At 40.1% G+C, this 21,469-nt stretch overlaps 1 protein-coding gene across 5 annotated transcripts in view; it reads left to right on the top strand.

Annotated features, from left to right (window-relative positions):
• The first annotated feature begins 3,083 nt into the window (after positions 1 to 3,083).
• Positions 3,084 to 21,469, top strand: part of LOC111250732 (monocarboxylate transporter 12-B-like) — a 40,134-nt gene continuing 21,748 nt past the window's right edge. The window contains exons 1-3 of one of the 5 annotated variants that reach the window (XM_022806376.2): positions 3,084 to 3,596; positions 16,056 to 16,232; positions 17,257 to 17,380. The gene's annotated coding sequence lies outside the window, so the exon portion shown is untranslated. The other 4 variants (XM_086990088.1, XM_086990089.1, XM_022806377.2 and 1 more) reach the window with 4 other exon arrangements.

The following is a 21,469-nucleotide window of genomic DNA, read 5'->3' on the forward strand; positions in this document are numbered from 1 at the left end:
ATCGATAGATAGGCGCTATACTCTATGGAAAAGGACTTCTAAAAATTCTTCATTCAACTATTCTTGTCGTTTTAAGCCAAAAATTTCCCCTTTTTTCCTTTCTAAAATTGACAATTTTCGAATTATCGGAGGTTCCAAAAACGTCCCTCCAACTGGCATTCCTACTGTTATCCTTATAGAGAATATTTTTCAAATATAATAATAAACTTAGGAATCTATTAAAGTACTAAATCCACGGGAATATCTGAAAGACTTTGAAAAGTCTGCCACCAACAACAGCTGCGTCGTGGAATGAAAAAAAAAGTTCCCCAAAAAGATCGCCGTTTCCGCGATAAATAAAAATCACCCTATACACTTTACGTTCTTTTCGTCGAACATTAATACACGAATTCTAAACACGTAAAAAAAATAAACACGGTAATTTTAATCGAATGAGCTGCAGGGGTCACGAAAAAGCTGCAAAAGTCCATGTGAACCTCTACCAGTTCCATCAATTGAACGTACTCTCCTTTACGTTAAACAAACGCCACCGACCATGCCTTCGATTTGAAATGACAGTTAATATATTACATATATACAAGTGAACTTGGGGGGCGAAACTCCACTGCGACTGGGGCACAGATTGCAGCGATAACGTTTTTTGTCCATTTTACTGCCAGTGTGTCGTGCCAATCGGCGATCGCTGAAGCTTAGCGAAATTTTTGGAAGTAAGGTGAAACTGAAGCCAAAGCGGATGCAGTTTTTCTTTGGTCACGCATGCAAGGCCATAAGACATCAAATGATAATCGATTAATTTTATATTGAGTTCCGACACAGGTACACTGTAAAGGCCAGCCCGATTCGGCCTAGCAGTTGTTCGTTGTTCTATAATTTGCGAAATGAAGGATCCCAGAGCGAACTGGCAGGGATATGTTCATCAAAATAAACTGATACCTTTGCGTGCCGTGGCTAGTTTAATAACATTCAAGTTTTTATTCGGCTGTCCTCAGTTGCTAGTTGAACAAGATAGTTGGCAGGGAAATAGTTTACGTCTTTAGCATTTTATATTGGCAGTGGTAAGGAGAAACTTAATAATTATTTTGTGCTAACATCGGGGCAGTTAGGTACAGGTTGTTCTTGATCATTCGATTTTTATGAGAAAAAAAATTTGAAAAGATACGCAAGTTAGCTAATCCCGCCCACCGGGCAGGGTTGTGTGAGGTGCTTAAACGGAACTGGAAAACATTTGGTTAGGGGTGGGTATACGTTTGCTATTTTTCGATGAGATGATACACCAATCTCTAGTATATATAATTAGTAAGCAGAGGATCTATCACTAAATTATAATTTCTCTATAAATGAGTAGCTAAAACAAGAAATAGAGGTAAGCTATAGTAATCATTGGGCTCTTCATCACGTTCAAGATTCTTATACTACCATCAAATCTGTGTGGCATACTATTACTTTACACACGTACGTTCAGAACAAGTTCTAAGCTGGATCGAAAGGATGGTATCTTAAATCTGGGAGAAATATGACAAGCAAGTAACGCTACGTCCAACCAATGTAATTCCGTAGTTTTTTTTTAATGAAATTAGCTCATTCTATATTCTCTGTTCTCGGTAATTTCCTTGTGTAGTAACCACTGAGAACAATGTGTGGGCGCATTTAACCGAAAAAATGCCTTGCGGTGTACAAAACGCAAGATTTACAGATTACAAACTTCTATTATGAAAGAAATGGAGCAGATTACCTCTGGATCAAAATTCTATCAAAAACACTATCTTGCCTTTTTGGCGTATATTGTCGGGTTCAGGGTCTATACATTTAAAGAAGAAGGAAATGTTGGGTGTAACAAAAAAAATTAACTGGAAGCAGCAGCAGCACCTCTTATTGCCGGTAAATTTCTTGATGGGTCCATACAAGTAACGTAGTTGTTTGCGATATAACCAATCGCGTATTAGCAGAAATATGGCGATGAAATTTTGTAAATAGTTTTCCTATGTTATTAGTAGACGTAAATGTTTGCCGTTTTGATACATTGTCCTTGACGTCCAACTGATACGAAGATCAGATTGTTTTTACGTGAATTCAACCGACTGTAATAATAATACTAGTGATTTTCACTTAGTAGCAAACTAAGTTGATACTATTTTAGGAATTTACATGTATGCATCGAAGCTCGAGATTACTCAGCACTTTATATATATATCAATTATGTCTATTGTACAACCCACTGACATGGATTACTAATGGAGGATCTCGATAGAAAAACAACTAAGCAAGGCTTTCATAGGCCTCCCTCCTCAACTAAAACAGTATTTATGCTGGACATTTGCATCGAGTATTGCTTCAGGCTCTAAGTGCCACCTAACAGGCATACCTTCGAGGCCTATACCTGTCTTACCCCATGAGCACCTTCTGCTCCCCCTAACTCCAGGTCGCTACGTCCTTCCCACTGAATATTAGCAATTAGACCAGATGACCCAACAAATTAGTAAGCAGACGGGAATGAGCTGCAAAATTTGGTCAGACGTACTCTTCTGCGCTGTGCATTCATATTTGCCATCTCAAAAGCCGCCGCCGCCGCCGCCACCGTTCCCTGATGCCCCATCTCTTAACCCCTGCCTGCACGCTACATCCACGCTGAGATAACGGTCTGACTCAGTATTCAGGTTCCCGGCAGCGGCAATAACAGCAGACACAGAAGTGTAAACAACACCAGCAAAGCAATGATAGAAATTACCGTCAATGGTCAAGCTTAATCTAAATGAGTCAGGTGCGACTGTCACTTGAACAGGGGTAAAGTATTGGGGCCGACGAGGCACCCTGTCAGCTGTGCCCTTTGACGGAACACTGTTTGGAAGCCGGCATCATTATTCGTGTTTTCACTGCAATTGTTACTTGTGGTGATCCTGGTGAAAGAGAGGTAGCTGAAAATGGGGGCGGCTGCAACGGCAGCAGCAGCTGCAAACGTCGCGCCGTCTTGTCGATCCGATCTACTCTCTCCAACAAAGCAAATGTCCTTATCGTCGACGACTCTTTCTCTTCTCATATTATGGGAGCAAAATCGCCATCTACAGTCACTCTACTGTATTCTTGCTGGCCGCTATACCCGGTGGAACAATAGCGACAGCGGTAGCGGATGGGTGCAGCCAATCAGTGTAGCAGTGTCTCCGATCTTGTAAAGAGTTGCGGCAGCATAAGACATACATGTAGCGACGGACGTAGCTAAACAATTTGGCACGCACGCGTCACTATAGACGGTTAAGTGGTTCGCTCGTATGGGAGAGATGCACGCTAAGGCCACTGCAAAATGGCGTGCTCGTGCATAATTTCAGTTAGCGTCGGCTTGAACGACCTTTTTCGTCAAATATTAGTGAACTGCTACCAGTTTAGATAAGATTATGTATACGGTAAAAACATACATATAAGAAAACGTCAAGACCTGCACACAAAACAGAGCCGTTAAAATAACGTCACTAGCCACTTCAGCACATCTGTTGTTGGGGCAACACTCAAGAGTCACGGAACTGGTGCACGCGTATCTGCGAGGGACTGGATAGCAGCGTACCGGAATCGCCGTATCAAATTAGTGGACGAAAATGGTCTGAGAGGTAATTAGTATTTTTTTACCTTTATCTATCTCATTGCACCCAAAGTGGTAGCCGGTCGTCGTATGCAGCTCTCATGGCTTATCTGGATCGCAACAAAATGTGCCGGAAGCAGACGGAGACATGAGAACGATAGCGATCAAAATAGACAAACATTAGAGAACCGTACCAGAACGCATCACACACAGTGATCAGTGAAAAGGCTTTTTCTGGTAAAAAAAAAAAAAAAAAACGATCTTGTCTGCAATTAGCAAAAGATAGTGGTGATTTAACCAAGTTCTTCGTATAAATTCAACGCTCGCACAAGACGCCCAAAGGTAAACCAATTCACATTTACTGATCTAAGTAAATAGGCGATTCGATAGAGGTATGGTAGGGTAAACATCGCGTTGTACATGGGCACAAGGTAAATGCATAGACATCAGCACATTAGGATAGGCTTATTGTTTGAAAGCAATAGTTCTCTGCCTTTTCTAGGAAATTGGCTAATTTTTCAATGTACATTTACTTCTCCATATGTTATAGAGCTGGTAGGTACAAAGATGTAACTCTAAAATTGAACAAGCACAAAAAGTTCCGTTGAGTCCAGTCGTTGGGAAGTTAACAAAGTTGTTTCAAAGTTTATTTTTCACTCGACAGTTTTATTTGAACCTTTACGCTGTAGGTGTATGTATTATTGCCAGCTTCAGTCAATGTCGCTCTTTTTTCGTACGCACTAGTAACTAAAACGTAGATGCTGCACGTTTTACTGCCATTAAGCTGATTCCCAATAGTGAATCGAGTGTGTCTACACTTAGTTTCAACAGGTTGTTGAAATTTCATAAGAGAACACATCATCAGCGCATCATAACGGGAACGATAGTAGTAGTCACCGTATTTTGCATTGATCTTGCAAATCAATAATATAGCGCGATCCTTACAAGGTACGCCGAAGGCCTGAAAGCCTATCGGAGAATGATGTCATCGAGACGATCTTTTCCATGGAGGCATACAATAGCAAATATTAACAAATAACCACATATGAAAGAGGCTATTAGTTCATCCATAGGTAACTATCGTAGGAGCTGCCTGCCACAGCCACCGTCAGCTTCTCGCAAAATTCAGGTCAAAACAATGACCTAAATAGTTTTTTTTTCTGTGTTATATAAGAATGTTCACCTGTGCCCCACATTTGATTAAATCTAAGAATCTATAACAAAAAAAAAAAGCAAACACAAACATAGTTCGTGCAATCCTTCATCTCCTTTTGATTAAACAGATTGACTGAATGTAAAAATAGGATGTTATTTTTACTATACGAAGCATATCTAGGAAAGATTTCTAATAATTATGAGGCTTTAATGACAGACGAACAGAATTATAATTACTGGCGGGTTTTATCTGTCTTTCTCTAATACCGACTAGATCTGGCAAGGCCGTTCCGCCTGCTACAGGACCATAGACAAAAGGAAAAATATGAATATAGAAATTAATTTTATAACCTGTAGCTATAAGGTGCTAACTAAACTCATAGTATTGAGAAAACGCTACTATAGTAGTTAGCCATATCTGGGATATGGGAAGAGCGAATCCATACTTCTTCGCACGGATTCATTGTTTTCAAGTGAAAAGGCGGGAATTGGTGGAAATCCGTGTAACGTTTTGCTGAGCATGAGTAGATAATACTTACATTAAGCTTTTACAAAAAGATCGTCGTGAACCGTTTGTACGTATGGACACCGAATGTTTTAGGCAGTACCTATTTGTTGGCGCCTTTTTGTTTACTGTTCGGTTTGGATTATTGTGACCTCATAGAATTCTATGGCGAAAGAAATCAAAGAAATTAAAGAATTAATTAGGAAATTATATTGATTGATTCAACTCATGGAATATGCGCTATAATTGATCCTAAGCAAAGTTTTGGACTTTGTTTTCCAATGTCATACATGGTCAGATTAGCAGTGACTAATTGTCGACAGAACGCGAAAAAGTTTTATTTTTTTCTTTTTTCTCGGCCACAGTATACATACGAATTTCGGACAAAAACACTAGCTTTTGTAGAAGAGGTTTACGTACCAATTCTGTGAAACCGTATTTTGTCCGGTTGAAGTATGTCAGTATAATTACGTCTGTAAAAGGTTTCCAGTTCGTGGACCTCTGGAAAGCAGCTCAGTTTGTGCGCATTATTATTCAAAAAATAGCTTAATTACGGTAAGGGAATAAAATATCTGTTAGCTTGCGGTGCGCTGTTGGCTCGTGCATTACAAGGTTCGACAAACTAAACGACAACGGACGCCCCCCAAAAAACAGCATCTTGTGATTAATCAAGCGATCCGCTTGGTTTGTTCGCCTGCTAATTGTCGTTGGAAATGAATTTCCAATAAAACTACAGTAATCCCGTTCGCTAGTTTAGTGAGAGCTGGTGCCAAGGTTTACAAGGGCTACAATAGCAATGGATCATGAAGGATAATAATCTATTCCGATTCGTATTCATTTCAAAATAAAAGGATTTGAAAAAAAGTAGCAAAAAGTGGACCAGTGCAAAAGTCAATATCTGCAAAAAAATTTTTCATATGTAGATGTATCGAAAACTACGTGATGCCAGCGACACAAAATTTAGCAAAAAAAGAAGCTTTACAAAAAAAATCGAATTTCATAAGACGAGCCAAAGCCAGACGACACCGGATAAATGATCTGTCCATTGTTTTTATCGTTTTATGAAATGAAGCTAGGTATACTCGTTTTCACTGTATTTGCGCAAACAATTTTAGCACAAAAATGGCAAGGCGCACAACGCAGGTGAAAATTTGTTTACTTCTACAGAGGACCCAAAAGATACTGAAGGCTATATCCGGCAACATTTGGTCTCCCCACAAAATAAATCAAGCGTCACAAGATGGATGGTTTTCCAAATGACGTTTTTTTACCCTTTATTTGCAAAGGTCGCAGCAATTTGCGCGCGACACCGGATTTTGAGTTGAAACAACTAGATTGTCGCCGTATGATAGCCTTATCATTGTACTTGGCAAAACAAACGAAATATTACCTTTTAAGCCTTACTTCGAAAGGCTAGAATTTTTTCAATTTTTATGTAACAAAAATGCTATATTTTTCCCGCTTTCAAATACGACAATCTGGCTGTCGAAAAGAGATCTCATCAATTTCTCTGAATGCTAAAGTATGAGACGTTCCACTTTGTGATAATGACGTGACAATCAGCCAACAGAATGCCTTCGTAAATTCACGTATCAAGAGTGAACGTGCCGCCGTCTTCATCCTCATGTGGAGTTAAATACTGTAACCGCAAACCTAAAGTCAGGCATTGTTCGATTATTCTTATTGACCCATCTGGGCCTAACACAGCTAGGTACACCGCCAAATACCCAGATAAGGGCAATGTGATGCCGACGCGTTTCGTCATCAAACATGGGCGTAATACGAACCGCGAATTTATCAATACCACTACGTTCGGGCCATTAAACGCACGTATGCCCCAGCGAATGTCGCTGTTTGCTAGCCGCCATTTGCCAAAAATCGTTCGACTGCGGTCAACGTTCTATGCATTGAAAAGCAGCCAATGATCTTTCTTGATTTTTTCAGTTAGTAACATTCAATGCTGATGGTTACGTTGATCTGCATAGACGCAATAGTCGTTCAGGTGTTACGTTTGTCAGGCTGTGTTTAGTCGTGTTCACACATCGTACATTATCGCTGGTTCATCCATTCCCATTACACTAGTTAGCTATGGAAAAACGGCCAACGAGTTTGCCGGAGCACTTCAATAAAGTCTCTGTTTCCTGTACGGCCAGTAATCCGGCTTTGTTCAGAAATTTTTCAACGACCAATACATGTAAATCTTTGTTAAGAATGGCCTCGCTCAGCCTTCGAGTGTCTTAAATGAAACATTATGCGGATCTTAACGTCTCACGTACCACGTTCTGTCAGTAAGTGCTCAGTAAATTGCACCTGTGTATGAAATATTACTAGCTATAACGTTCAAATAAACAGGCAAAGTAATCAAGACCTCCTCATCACGTTTTATTCCCAAATAATTTCACTAGGCGTGGAAAGTCATGTTCTTCTTGAAGTAACGCACGTTCACGTTCGAGGGAGGCTGAGACAGTCTACTGATGACGATATGATCAATGACAGTTAGCTGGCCCAAAATGCTACTGTCGGGACGCTGTCTTGTTCGTAGATTGCCATATCAGTTCTTTCCGCGGCAAATGCCGATTTTGCTAGGGATACCGATTCGTTTGCTTGCCAGCTAGCTGACCGACGACAGAGTGGCGGTGCCACGATCAACTTGTCCGTTTGATGCGTTCGTTTCTTCTCTCCTAGACGGCAAATGCTTGGGCTATCATTGGTCCTATTGCCTTATCGGCCGCTTGATGGCTACTAATTTTGTTATCATCGAAGTTGCAATCATAGTCGGTGCTGAACACCTGGAACAGCATCGGCAAGGGCAGTCACTGCGGCAGAGCGTTCGAGTTTGAATAAATTCCAAATCTGCTTTGATTTCTAGCTGCCGGGCTTCAGCGGCTGATCTTATCGCACAGCCTCGAGCCAACAGCTGAGCTAAGACTCGAACTGAAGAAAGATTGCTACGCCTGAACTTAGACTATTGACTATCCACTTACGTGTACGACGCTCGAAGATCGTCTAGCGACATCGACTACGTATGTCAGCGGATAATAACAGGAACGGCAGTTATACATGTGTATCAAAAATAGATTTTATTACCATTATCTAAAATACAGCTAAAAAGAAGTTGGTTGGTTTATACAGATATTTGGCGAGATAATTCAACATGAGGGACGTTCTTAGTTCAACAATAACGTTGTAGACGATACGCGATCCATAATTGATACTAGTTTAATTAGCAAAAAGGCATAATTTCGCTATAAAATCAATAGATTAAGTTTTGTCATTAGGATAGAAGCGGGTTCGTGCGTTATAGCTACATTGATTGGAACTTGCAGCACCAGAAGCTAACCCACCGAAAATAAGTCGCGCAGTAGTACTATAAATAACAGTAGCATTTAAAGAAAGGACAATGTGTCCTTAGTTGCGTGCGTATTTGAATCTGTTTTCCTCCTAAGTCAAGCGGAGCTACCGTATTAGGACCAGAAACGGACCAAACGCTTAGCAAGTTCGATTTTACCTATTTGCTACACTAGCAAGTTGTTCACGAGCGAAACACAGCGTATGGACGCAAAATAGCTTTGACAGAAATGCGTAATACCTAACTTCTCGAGGATTTACGTTGATAAAGAACCCATGTACATGTTGCGCTGAAACTGACGAGGAATAAAATAATGTCGCATAGAATTCTGCAGTGGCTGAGGAGAAGTTCTGGCGTTGTCAGAACTTAAAAGCTCTAAAAGCTGACAACTTTCGCCCGGTTTTAGTCCAAGATCCCATATTGAATACAGTCTTGAATCATTTCCATAAAATGTCAGCCGTCTATATAATGCTGTGTTTTAGGACATAGTACTGACGCGATGGCTAAACCCCTGGCTAATAATGCTTGATTTAAGTTTTACCGATGGCATATACCATACGATATATAGTATTAAGTAAAAGTAACATACCGCGCATGCCCCACGTGTTATTAACCCTAGTTCCCCTGTTTAAAAACTAATTGTTATTCCAGAGCTGTTTCGTTATAAAACGCGCTCAAGAAGTTCCCGACGTTCTACAAAACCGCATGAAACGATCCTTGCTCGGTTCACGAGTTGCTAAAATAAGTAAAGCTCACGTCTATCAGCATCTTTTCGGAACGAAGTATCCTTTGATTCCCGAAGGTATATCCGGTTAAACATTACAACGTAATACTACCTGCCTCTGCTACTCCTGTATATACTGTGAAGAAACCAAATAAAAAAGCGTTCGCTTTTGATCTATTGCTTTACTCTGCATAGCCCTACTCGCTACTTAAACACGTTAATTGAGATAGCGCCGCGATTCCCTTGCTTTGACGTAGTGCGCTTAAAATGACATTTTCTTAATAGTATGAAGAAAAGTTCATGCTTTTCGGTTGTTATTACTCAATTATGATAAGAATGGTGTACCACAGAACTGGCACGGGATTCGGTCCTGTTTTTGTACTCGTCTTCTTGCTAAGAAGCGATTTCTTTTGTTTTATATCGCTTTTAACTCTACACATGCATTGTAATGGACCGGTTGACCTGGTAAGAAGTAGGACAACTCCTGGGGGTTATTGACCCTTTGACAGCTTTATCTTGTTAACTGGTTGTCAGTTTTCCGACAAAAGGTCCTATTTAAGTAGTATCCCTTAATCGGTGCTCTATCTGGTCATCAGTCTCGGAAATCCCTCTTCCGCAAGATCCGTAGTGGATTGTTTGCGTCAACTTGTGCTTCGCAACTTTTTTCAAACATACCCCTTACAATCCTAAATGAGTATGCTCAGAAGTTTCCCAGAGTGTCTGCCTGTTTTTTTTGCGTTTTTTTCATGCTAAGACCGTAAAATTTCCACTACGTCATATTGGAATTGATTCTCTGGGTTACTACTTCATTTATTAGCTCTTTCAAGAAGCTGGTGATATTACGCGATGAAATTGACGAAAAACGTACCTAATATAATATAACCTGGGAACGCACAACCAGCTTTCTCGCATGCGCTGTTACTAAAGGTCTACTTACGTTTACTACCTTACAATCATTTTTAATATTTCTCCACTTGATTGCCTTTAATTGCAAGTAAGAGAGACTGAATGACTAAGAAAAAAAGATTCAAGCGCTGTTGCCTAAACGAGATATTTTATTCTCGTGATTATTTGTAGCGTGTATGAAATCTTTAATAGTTTTTTAATGAGGCCATTGGTCTAGATTAATTTATGAAGAATGATGGGGAAATGTCATAGACCCACTGCAGATACGTAGGTTTTGACCAGTGAACTGGAAGGGGAATATATAATGTGTTTCACGTTTTTCGCTATAGTAATGTTGGAGGATGGAATTCCATCATCAGCAGCATTCAATGGATATGTGTAATTCCGGTGACCAAATACACAGTCATATCTTGACCGTCACGAAGACCTAATTGACGATTAGAATGCTAAGGAATCACTGAATGCAGAATTCAAAGTGCACTCAATCATACCTTACTAAAGCAAACGGCGAATCAGGACCGTGCACCTATTACCAAGGCCTGCTTAGTCTAAGCACGTTGCTTATTTGCACGTGTTCGTTGTATAGATAATGCAACTTCTAGCCTTGTTTGGCCCTGTTGATGCGATGGTGTGAATGACTGCCTTTTACCAACTTCAGCATAATTCGCATATAGATGAACAAGATGGCCGAAATCGACTTAAATTCTACGAGTTGGGAGCTATAACTAGCAACAACGATAGCAAATCTCCTTTAAAGATGTCATTGCGTCTCTATTATGACAACCAGATTTTATGGGCCGCAATTATCGGAAGTATACCAACACCACAAATTGTCCTGATGTCTCAATCTACAATAACATCGTAGGTTAGATCCTTTTTATCGACGTAACTTTACTTCATGTGTTATATATATATATATATATATATATATATATATGTTTTTCATTTTATCAATAATAAATGAAACTAATCATTCCGTAGATAAAGAACGATAATTTGATCAGCCCGTAAAAATGGGGTCTATATAAAGTCTGGAAAAAATACCTAGCAGCACCTGTTCCGCATCTGGGGATGGGTGGGCAACAACATAATGAAATCATTGCGTGATGAAAGAAAGGTCCTTATGACGACATTTCGATGGAACAGGTCGGCTAGTTTTCACCTCTAGTATTTTTGACCCCTGCTGTAGTTTAAATCGAACAGCTGAGAACTACAATGAAGTGTCTCATAGAATACGATGTAAGTGAAAAAAGTGACAGATCACTTGGCCTACGAAGATTCCAGCGCACATCGCAGCGTATAGATTGTGTCGTCCGCAATAATAAACAATCCGCACAGATGCTCTGTGCAATGCTTCTATATTTAGAGGGAAATGCCCTCTTAAAACTACTTGTGCATTTGTATGTATTACACTTTTTCCAGATAATAGCTGATTTAATAAAGAAACGGCTAAAAGTGAGGCCTACATAAAATGTCAATTCCTGTCAACTATACGGTACAGTTCTGCAAACCAACCTCAAGATAGCTAGGCCGTCATTCAGTTGCCTACCACTACAAGGTTGCCCATGTTTAAAACCCGCTCATAGCCACGTGTTATTATTTCGATATGAAGCGGGATGGTAAAGTGATTCTTCATAAAGCTCAAGTGGAGGCTGAAGCAGTACTCAAAGACAGTACCAAATATAAAACTTGACACAGTAGAGTGCGGAAGTGTAATAGATGTGCATAGTAGTAGATGTTCCGAAGGTAAACTAGGCCAATAATTTACTTGGCTAAATGCAGGAAAGCTAAATAGTTTCTATGTCGGCGTCACCCCAGCGATCCTTTGCCAAGCACCCCTTTGGCTAAACTAGCCACACTGACCAGAGCCCGCGCTGCAACTGTCGAAGACCTGATTTTTGCTACTAAGCGATGTTTTAGGATGTCGTGCCCCCATTAACTAACCTGATACAGCCTCTGAATCGTTCTCAATGAGTAGCACTTTTTTGACATGCGTGTGTAATCAATGCTTAACTGTCGGACCGTTCAGTTATCGTTAAACTTCCATACTTTTTAACGCGGGGCAAAGTGATTTCTAATTCGAGTTCATGCACAAAGGAGCGTGCCGATCTTAAACCTTAATATATTTATAACTTCGACGACGGTAATGAATAACCTGTATTCTAAAAGTGCCCTTCAAAAACTTATCACGTACCTATATATAGTTTTTATAAGCACACTAGTGTTGTTAGCGTTCGAAAGTAGCCAAGTGAAAGCGAATTGGCAACCGTTAAACGCGTGATTCTTTTTTTCGACTATTTACAAAGCGAAATCAGGTCAAAGCGGATTGGGTCTTTGTGAAATTTCTCTCCGAACTGGTAATTTGCGTGCCGCTGTTTCGCAATGCCCAAATCGTCGTATGTATGTCTCCTACTGGACAGTGGGCGGTTAATCGCTTGGCTCTTTAGAATCTGCACCCGGTATAATTTTTAGACAAAAACATGATGCTTTACTTTCGAATAAGCCGTACTTCCTCGCCGACAGAGAATTACTTTCATTATCTATACAATTTGACCTGTGTCATTCTGAGATCCAGCTCCTGGGCACATTGTGAAAAGCGGCCTCCTTGATTTTGGCGACGAGGTTGTCGTGCCAATAATTTTCGGGCTTTTTTTTTATATTGAAGGCCATAGAGGAACTAAAGGATTGGCCTTATTTGTCCGAAGTGGGGTCATGTTGTCCGATGTGTTTAGTAATCTTTATGGTGATTACTGTTGTCAACTTAAAATGTTACTATAGATAACTGAATTTCTGGTATAAAATCCTACCTTGGCTGTACGAAAGCCACCTTTAGCTTACTGAAAATGGCCCTCACGTCTTCTTATCCATGTATTTTCTATGATCTACAATGCCGCTAGCATACGAAAGAAAATTATACGCGTGTATTAACCCTGCTATGAGACCAACAGAGGAAAATTGAATACCTGAATGATGGGTTGGCAAGTAAACCTTTTTTTTTCCAATGCTCTACAATGAAATCGTGTAAAATTAGCTGAACTTGATACCTTGTGTGCATGTTATCATTGAGTATTGTGATCATGTTTGGATTGAATTAGAACCTGTCGTAGTCGCCACAAATTTGCAATACGCAATGATCAAAACATGATAACGTTCATGCTCACATAGACATATATCTAAAAGGATACGATATTCTAGATAAAAACGTCGTGTAAATCGAGCGTTCTACATCAAGCGTGTCGTGCTTCGTCTCTTTTTCTGAAAGAAATAACTTTATATTCGTGTTAAGCAGCTGTACGATTGAAAAGTAAGTTGAAACAACCGTCTTGGCCGTCCATGCTGTGTAACACTCATTGTTGACTATCAATTCACTTGTTTGTCTATTACTATTATTAATATTTATGTCCTATATGATTTTTGTGTAGCTACTCCGCCTGGATGCGTAACTTAACTTAAACGTCACTTCGCAATTCTAAGTGGTCATTATGTTTTCGGTCCCAAGAGCCAATCATCCAGCTTGCGCGTACTCACAGAGCGAAATTCGATTTCTCGTACCTGACGGCATAGGCTTTTTACACTGCTATTCAGCAAGTTCCGTAACTGATAACGATTGTCTTCTCTGCAGTAGAAAATACCTTAAAGATAAACTCATAATAAACGCTAGCTTAGCGGATTGATGTCCTATGAAATCATGCGTTAATGGTGCAGCAGACGGCGCGCTGCGAAAAACATTGTTAGATTGACAAAGCACTTTGCCTGTTTATATACTAACTGTCCATTAACTAGCTCTAACATGTAGTAGCTTTATCAGTATGCGGTACCTGATAAAGAGTTCGTTTTGAGACCGCCGGAAGGGAAAAGGTGATAAGTCGGCCTTCCATTCTCTTCGAGCTTATTAGCATAGTCCACATATATATATATATATATATATATAGCAAACTTTTGTTCGCTTATCTTCGGCTAAGGGGCATCCAAGGATAGCTGTACGCCATTGTAAACCACTGTCGTTTCGATAACAATGGTGGTGGCCACCTAAACAGCGTATTACTTACTATTTCCGAAAAAAAGAATACTAAATTCGAGCTCTTCAATACCGGCTTCGTTCATTTCTTTCTAACGAAATAATCACTATCAATTTTAGACTAGCTCCCGAATTTTCCATCAAAGTTCTCGCTAAGGTACACTTTCGACACGGAAAGCCCAGTCAGAAAACGATGAAGGACCAAAAGGCTTGGTAACAGAACAGTCGACAGTATTTTATTAGGATGGTCGTACACAGGACCTTATAAATACGTAAGTAATTATGCCGTCGCTCTGACTGCTTTCATCTATTCCGTCACTAAAATTTGTTAACGATCTTGTTACCATGCCGCACTTATCATCAGCCTGTTATAGATTCTGGCTCGCGTTACACCCGACCTAGTAACAAGCGTTACCCAATTGTCGAACTGTTACATTTACAATTTTCCTGTTGTTATTCTGAAACCCGGCTGTACTGCAATACTTCCGTCACCCCGTTGCAGCTGTTCGGCTATAAGAATTCTATTTTTCTGATTCAGGAAATTTACCACATTATTATCTTACTAGACTGATCCCAATTTCTTATTGAAGTGCCCTTCTTGCAACTGGTCTATTGTTAAGTGCGCGTATCGTGCTGCTCGGAAAAAAATGACTAACTTCAACTTCAAAACCACGAATATAAACTTGAACGATGCCTATTTTATCTGTACTCGTGGAGTACAGCCGTGCACTCACCACTTGTCTAAGGCCTTATTTAATTTTATCCTAAGTATAAGAAGTGCCAGCTTTCCAGCTGAAATCTTCAAGTACGTAACAAAGGTCATACCACCGCATTTTATATATTTTTATTGACAAGCTTCATCTCCTAGAAAAACCATTTCGACATTACTATCATTATTATATTGGTTCACTTCTTAATAGTAGAAATGTGAGAGGTTCGAACTAGGTTTAGCCAATAGAATTATGAATACGCAGTAAAAAAAAAAATAGGAATCACGAAGACGTTTTTGGTAAGCTTCGCCTTATAACATAGTTGAGATCACGTTTTTCCGTTAAATAAATATTATATAGAATAAGATATAAAGAAAACCTCCAGCGCGTATATCTGTGTCAATATGTACCACTGCCTTCTATTCGACTTAACTGAGTACGAATCCGTGCGGAGAAAATCCTGTTACATCTCAGCCGCGGGCAAATAAGTGGGGGACGCGTTTTTGTGTTCCTTTTATGAAAGTTAGCGGCGGCTGGTGCGATATACCGTGAGTAGAATGTAGAGCCCTCCTATATGTTGGATAGTGAAATATTCCTGAGATTTATAGATTCAAGGCGTTATTGGCATACTCCGATACACTGCGAATTGCAGTTCCCAACATATGGAACTGAATACAACGTTATATATCCATCACCGCCCTTATGACAGTGACCTATTTATACATGAAATAAGGCGCATATGAATAGATCATAAGTCTAGTTTCTAGAAGGAAGCACTAATATATACGAGTGTATATATATATACACTCGTATGTCGATTGGCTTCATAAAGGTATTCGAATGTTTAGAACGATGTTCGAGCTTCAATGACTGCGCTTTGGGTATAAAGTACTACGTCATTAGAACATATGTACCGCTTGGCTCAGCCCGTCTTGCGCCCAGAGGGTGGCCGCTATAGGCGAGGCAGTGAACGCCCTTGCCATTCACGTGTAATGTAAATCACGGTCTACAGGATTTTTTCTCCCAGTGGAGTGGTCTTCAGCCAAAACAATGGTGACACCCCTACAAATTCATGTGAAATTTAACTTTACTAAATATCGTTGTGCTGCCTCTGTTTCAGGCGACACATCAAGTATCGTCTCGAGCCCGGGTTGATGGATTTCCAATGAAGATCGCTTATTGAACAATCCATCCGCGCGGATTTAAACCACTGAGCACTTCTGATTAAAATGAACCGATTCTAACCCGCTGATTCGATCTCACTAGTACAAAAAATAGTGACAATCACTATAGCACTGTAAGTATGATGCTCGGATCAATCGTCATAAGTGCTTGCAGCGTAAAGTCGTCCTGAACGTTAGACCTGTTGTGAATTTTTCGGAAAGCTCATCCCTCTCCTACGACTTGTTTCTTTGCTATCGCCAACCTTTTTTGCATCTTTACAATAGCTTTGATTGTGTCACTTTAATGAGAGCGGGACAATCATCAGCCTAAAAGAAGAAGGCTGGTAATACGTCAGGTGCAAACTAATTCGGATACCCTCGTGTCGCAAGCTATTTGTGCAAGACGTCTCGGTTACCGATCGCAATACGTTCTCTGGCAGTTAGCAAGCAATTAGTTTCGTTGTCAAAACAGTGGAGAGAAAGCGTCGTAGAGCGGAGAGATGAACTAAAGGGAGACGCGCGACCACGTACACTCACAGGCGACAGCGGTACCCGCGTCAGCAGCAACCGGCATTTGCCAACCGCGACGATAAAACTGCGACTGGCCACTGCCGCCTGTCGCTGGCCTCGTGAAGACATTCTCCAGTTATACCAAGGCTTTTTTTCTAGATGGTGTCCGAGACAGTCGCAGACGAATACGGCAGGCTATCATCTATTGATTTCTATGTTTCTATTTCCGTCGCCGATTCGTAGTATGGAGTTGCTATTAGTTTCAGTTCATCCAAATCACGTGCGCGCCTGCCGTTACCGATACTTAAGCTGATAGTAAACGCCTCGACATGTTTGAATGACGGGGCCAGTCAGTTACGACATCCCGTGTTCGCGACCGGCACTGCTGTTTTTTTCTGTTTGTTTGCCTTTTCCCTTCTTTCATCTTCATTTTTCTACTACTCGAAGTGCCATATGTTGTATAGCAGCAGAACCGTCGTAGAGGGTGGCAACTATACGGCGGCTGTCGTGTAGGGGCAACGGTGTACGATGATCGTGAGGCTCTAAGAGCGACCCCTGAGCTGGGACATATCCAACCCATCTGTTTGTATGCTTGCATTTATTCCAGTAAATAAGGTACACAAGAATTACACATTTGGCTGCTTGCAGTGCCGTGGCTTCCTGCTGAACTCAGTCGGGAAAATTTTGTGAGGTGTGAAGAAACGGACGAGCTAGTGTTGAAATTCACGTCGATAGCAATCGAAAGAGGTGATCACAGCGTAGAGACGACAAGGTGAGAGCTTGTGCAATGTAAGTTGTCATCTAAATAAGTTTGCTAATAAAATTTAATATTTATAACTTGCAGCGTCAGTTTTTGCTACTACCAAAGCACACTTTATTTCCTATGGTAACTGTATAGTAGTTATATTTATATCCAATAGAAAGGCGAAAATACGAGCCGTATTTATAGCTTTAATTTTTACATTGTATACAAATGGAGTACTTTAGATTGCTACTACGGGATAGTAAACTGGAATTATGTAACCCTCTGTTTCTTAACTAGCCCACTGAAAAGCTCAGCCGACGCCATTGAGAACTGTGTAAAAAGTAGGAAGATCCGAGAGAAAAGAGAGGTCTTAAATATTTCGGGCTAACTTAAGGACGCAAAGTTGGGTCAGTTACTTATATTTGCATATGGGCGTAATATAAGTAAAATTAAATTGGGCTCATTATAAAGAGGAAGAGTCAGTAGTCTGAGATAATGGGACTTATTGCAGAACTCGGAAAACCTGCATAGCGCTTAACTAGCTAACAGTGCGTATTTCGGTGAGCAATAGAAAATATTACCATACAAGTGCCAGTTGGCATGCCTGTAAGGTTTCAACAACATCCTGGGAAGTTATGCCTGGCAGTATTAACTGTATGCTACTTCTTGTACTTGTTATATGAACGTTGAAGCTTGCTGCTCCGCTGTTTAACACAAGAGGATGCCTAAACAGGAACTTACCAAACGTCCGGCGGTAACCTATTTCATATCACGTTCAATATACAAGTCTAAGTTGGTATTCGCTGCAACAAGTCAACCTATCTTTTTTCTCAATGCAGCTCCACTCGTTAAAATCGCCCTAAAACGTTGCGTTTCTATGCATTAATTGTTCTCAGACTGCTGGTGACCCAATGAATTGGTACGTTTTTAGAGAACCCCTCTCCTTAGGTTCTCTCCTCTTCTCACACCACAGAGTTAAAGACACCACTGGAAGCGTCAACATCTCATAACGAACTAAATAAATGAAAGTATAAATCAACTTATTGAACGACTATTTACGTGACAATGTAGACTATTGCTTGGCAAAGATAATGGTAATGTGACAACAAGTATTCAGAGTGGAAGTACCGTTGCAAGTATGGCGAAAAAACGTCAATAGACAACATACGATGAACGGTCCGTCTTATAATTCTTACATTATTAAAATGATTTTTTACTTTTTAAGTTTAGTTTAGATTTAAGTGGAGTGAAAGGAGTCGAGGTTCGATGTCATTTTGGCAAAGGATTACAATCTTTGTTTTTGGACAATTAGCTAGTAATTTACCAAAGAAAATTATCGTCTCTAAGGTAACGATGCTTGTAAACGGCGTGTTTTTGTTTTTACCATGCTTATTTAATCATGTACATGCCCAGTCTTTGATCTAGCTAGCCAGCACTTGTTACTTGATTACCTGAGGCGAACCGCCTGCAATGCTCTGGCAGTGGGCGGATTTAATCTTAGGTCAATGCTTGAGTGATAGGCTAGAATACGTTGATCGCTGTAAGTGCATCGTCTCCGAGAACGAAATGCTTAGTGTAGCAATCGTTACTTCCAGATACGGTCACAATTATTGTGACACAGATATTGTGATACAGATGTCCCCGTATATGGGGTCTGTGTCGTTAGCTTTGATATATGACGGCATAGGGCGATTGTCATTGCCCAGATCTGTGCTTTATAGCTATCTCCAACTTGGGAGAGTCGTAATCTTACCAAGATAAAAAAAAAACCATCGTTTCAAGGAGGATTCATACATATTGACACTTATGCAGTATGTATATTTCACAATACGCAATATGGAAACCGTCTTTACTAACAAAGAGGTGATATATCACGACGTTGTTAGCTGATACTTAAAGCACGACGGCGAGCAAGGAAGATATTTTTTTGTATTTCGATAAAAAGTAATAGGGAAACGCAATCAAATTAAATTTTCATCTTTACGAAAAAAAAAAAAATCAAGTCTTTCTGAAAAGATCTTGGTATTTTTCGTGTTCTCATTGGCTAACCTATTGAATGTGGGGTACTGGATCTTACTTCGGGTTAACAAGATTCGTTTAGTAAACAGGGAACCAATGATCCACAGACGGAAACTAGGAATGTCTGATAATTTCATCACAATTTAACTTTAGAGTATTTTGATTAATGCAAAAGTTAATATGGTTTCTATGGATCCCTTGCCATATCAGTCGATTCAGGTGAGAGTTACCTTTTCGCCTGTATGAACACCTTGAAGAACATGATACGAAAACATCAAATTGCTTAGGCCGATACCGATGGTCTAATTCTATCAGTATTTTGTCATGGTGATCTTTAAGACCATTTGTAAATTAAATTGGAAAGTTTTTGCCGCAACGTGAATGGCTTATCAGTCCAACAAAAACGAAGGCTAAAGGACGCGGTAGTATTCGCACGTTATCATTGCGTTAGTGTGATACGATGTATTATACAGAATTGTCCAACGTTCTTCGTCGCCATCCTGTAAATTCTCATAGTGAGCTTACGATGACGCCATGTTTTCCCCGCTAAAGATATACGCCTCCATATTAAGCTTACTCCACCTATATGTAGCATAATACATGTTGCATTATGAACGTAACACGTGAGATCGTTTTACTGGTGGTCACCCAACTTTTCTCCACGGAAATTGAAGTAATAATCAGTCCTCAGTATCAGTCCCCCATACGTCCGTCCATATACAGACCAAAACAAGACATTGTCCATAATCCTATGTTGCTTGTGGGATATTAGAGTGATGTGCTCCCACAGAAACGCGCCCCGATAGACATGTCCTTTCCCTCCGCTGTGGGGCAGCAAGGTGTGACGGTTCTTGGCCGAAAGTCGTTGTCGCAGCCTGCAAACGGGTTGATCTACCGGAGGTTCTCTGTTTAATAATTAGTTCGCCTGTCCACAGTATAGCGGATTGTCATCACTGACTACTGCGATGTACGAAACGATGTCACTGTCATAGGTAGGAACTGCGAAAACCTATTTGTGTCAATTAGTCCCATTGCAAACTTGACATGTGTGATAGTATATATATATAAACATCTTTGAGAATGGTGTTTAGATACGTAGTATTTGTATTCGATGGCTGCGAACGTAATTTAACAGATGTCGTCGACGCGCATACACTTACTTTCTACAATTGACCCTTCGTTGACGTTTTAATATTGAGCACTAGAAGAAGAGGTTATATGCGAACTGATTTAGATGCGTTGCTTAGGGATTATACGTGAAGCAGCCTTTCATCAAAGAATATGTCGAAATCCTATTGACTGACTACTTTACGATGATCTTCTTTATAATGCATCATTTCCTCACGGTGCAGCATGAAAGATCGCTACGTCACTACTACTCCCAAGACTACATCAATTTTCGCTTTGACCAATAGAGCACAATGGATGAAAGACTGTTATAGGTGAGCATCCTATAAACAATCCTCTACCCATAAAAAGGCCTCTGAAGCAAGAGTACAGCACCACCGACCTTGGATGAAAATACGACATCGAAAATCGGTTAAGGATCTGTTTTAATACAACACACAGATTAGTTATAGTTTTTTAATTCTTAGCAAGATCTACCAAGTCAATTAACTCAAAAAAAATATTTATGTAGAAGAAGTTATGTAGCCGGCTTGTGCATTGTACATACCTCTATCATAAAAATGTAATGTTTTTTGTAGAAGGAGAAAAATGCATCACTGGCTTTCCGATTGACTGGAAATTGTCTCCATTTAGAAAGGCCACAACAAAAGAGGCCACTCATACGATAAAATGGTGCAATCCGCCGTCAAAAATTATACTCAATAGCACACGTCACTCAAAGTGTACATCGGGTTTTCTTTTAATAGAAATATGAAATATCTAAAAATGATGATTACGTAAAGTAGCGGATCACGTCTAATTCCAGAATTCATATGGTTCAATAACAGCAATAATAAGATATGGTTATTAAATGGTCTTATGGTATAAGCTAAGTCACAGCTGTCAGCTACCCAAAGTCGTAGCAAATTGATACACAGAGTCCAACGATTAATTTTGGGCCGATTATTTTACTTGGACATGATACATGCC

Source organism: Varroa destructor, unplaced genomic scaffold, assembly GCF_002443255.2.
Source record: "Varroa destructor unplaced genomic scaffold, Vdes_3.0 BEIS01000005.1, whole genome shotgun sequence".
Lineage (NCBI taxonomy): Eukaryota > Metazoa > Arthropoda > Arachnida > Mesostigmata > Varroidae > Varroa > Varroa destructor.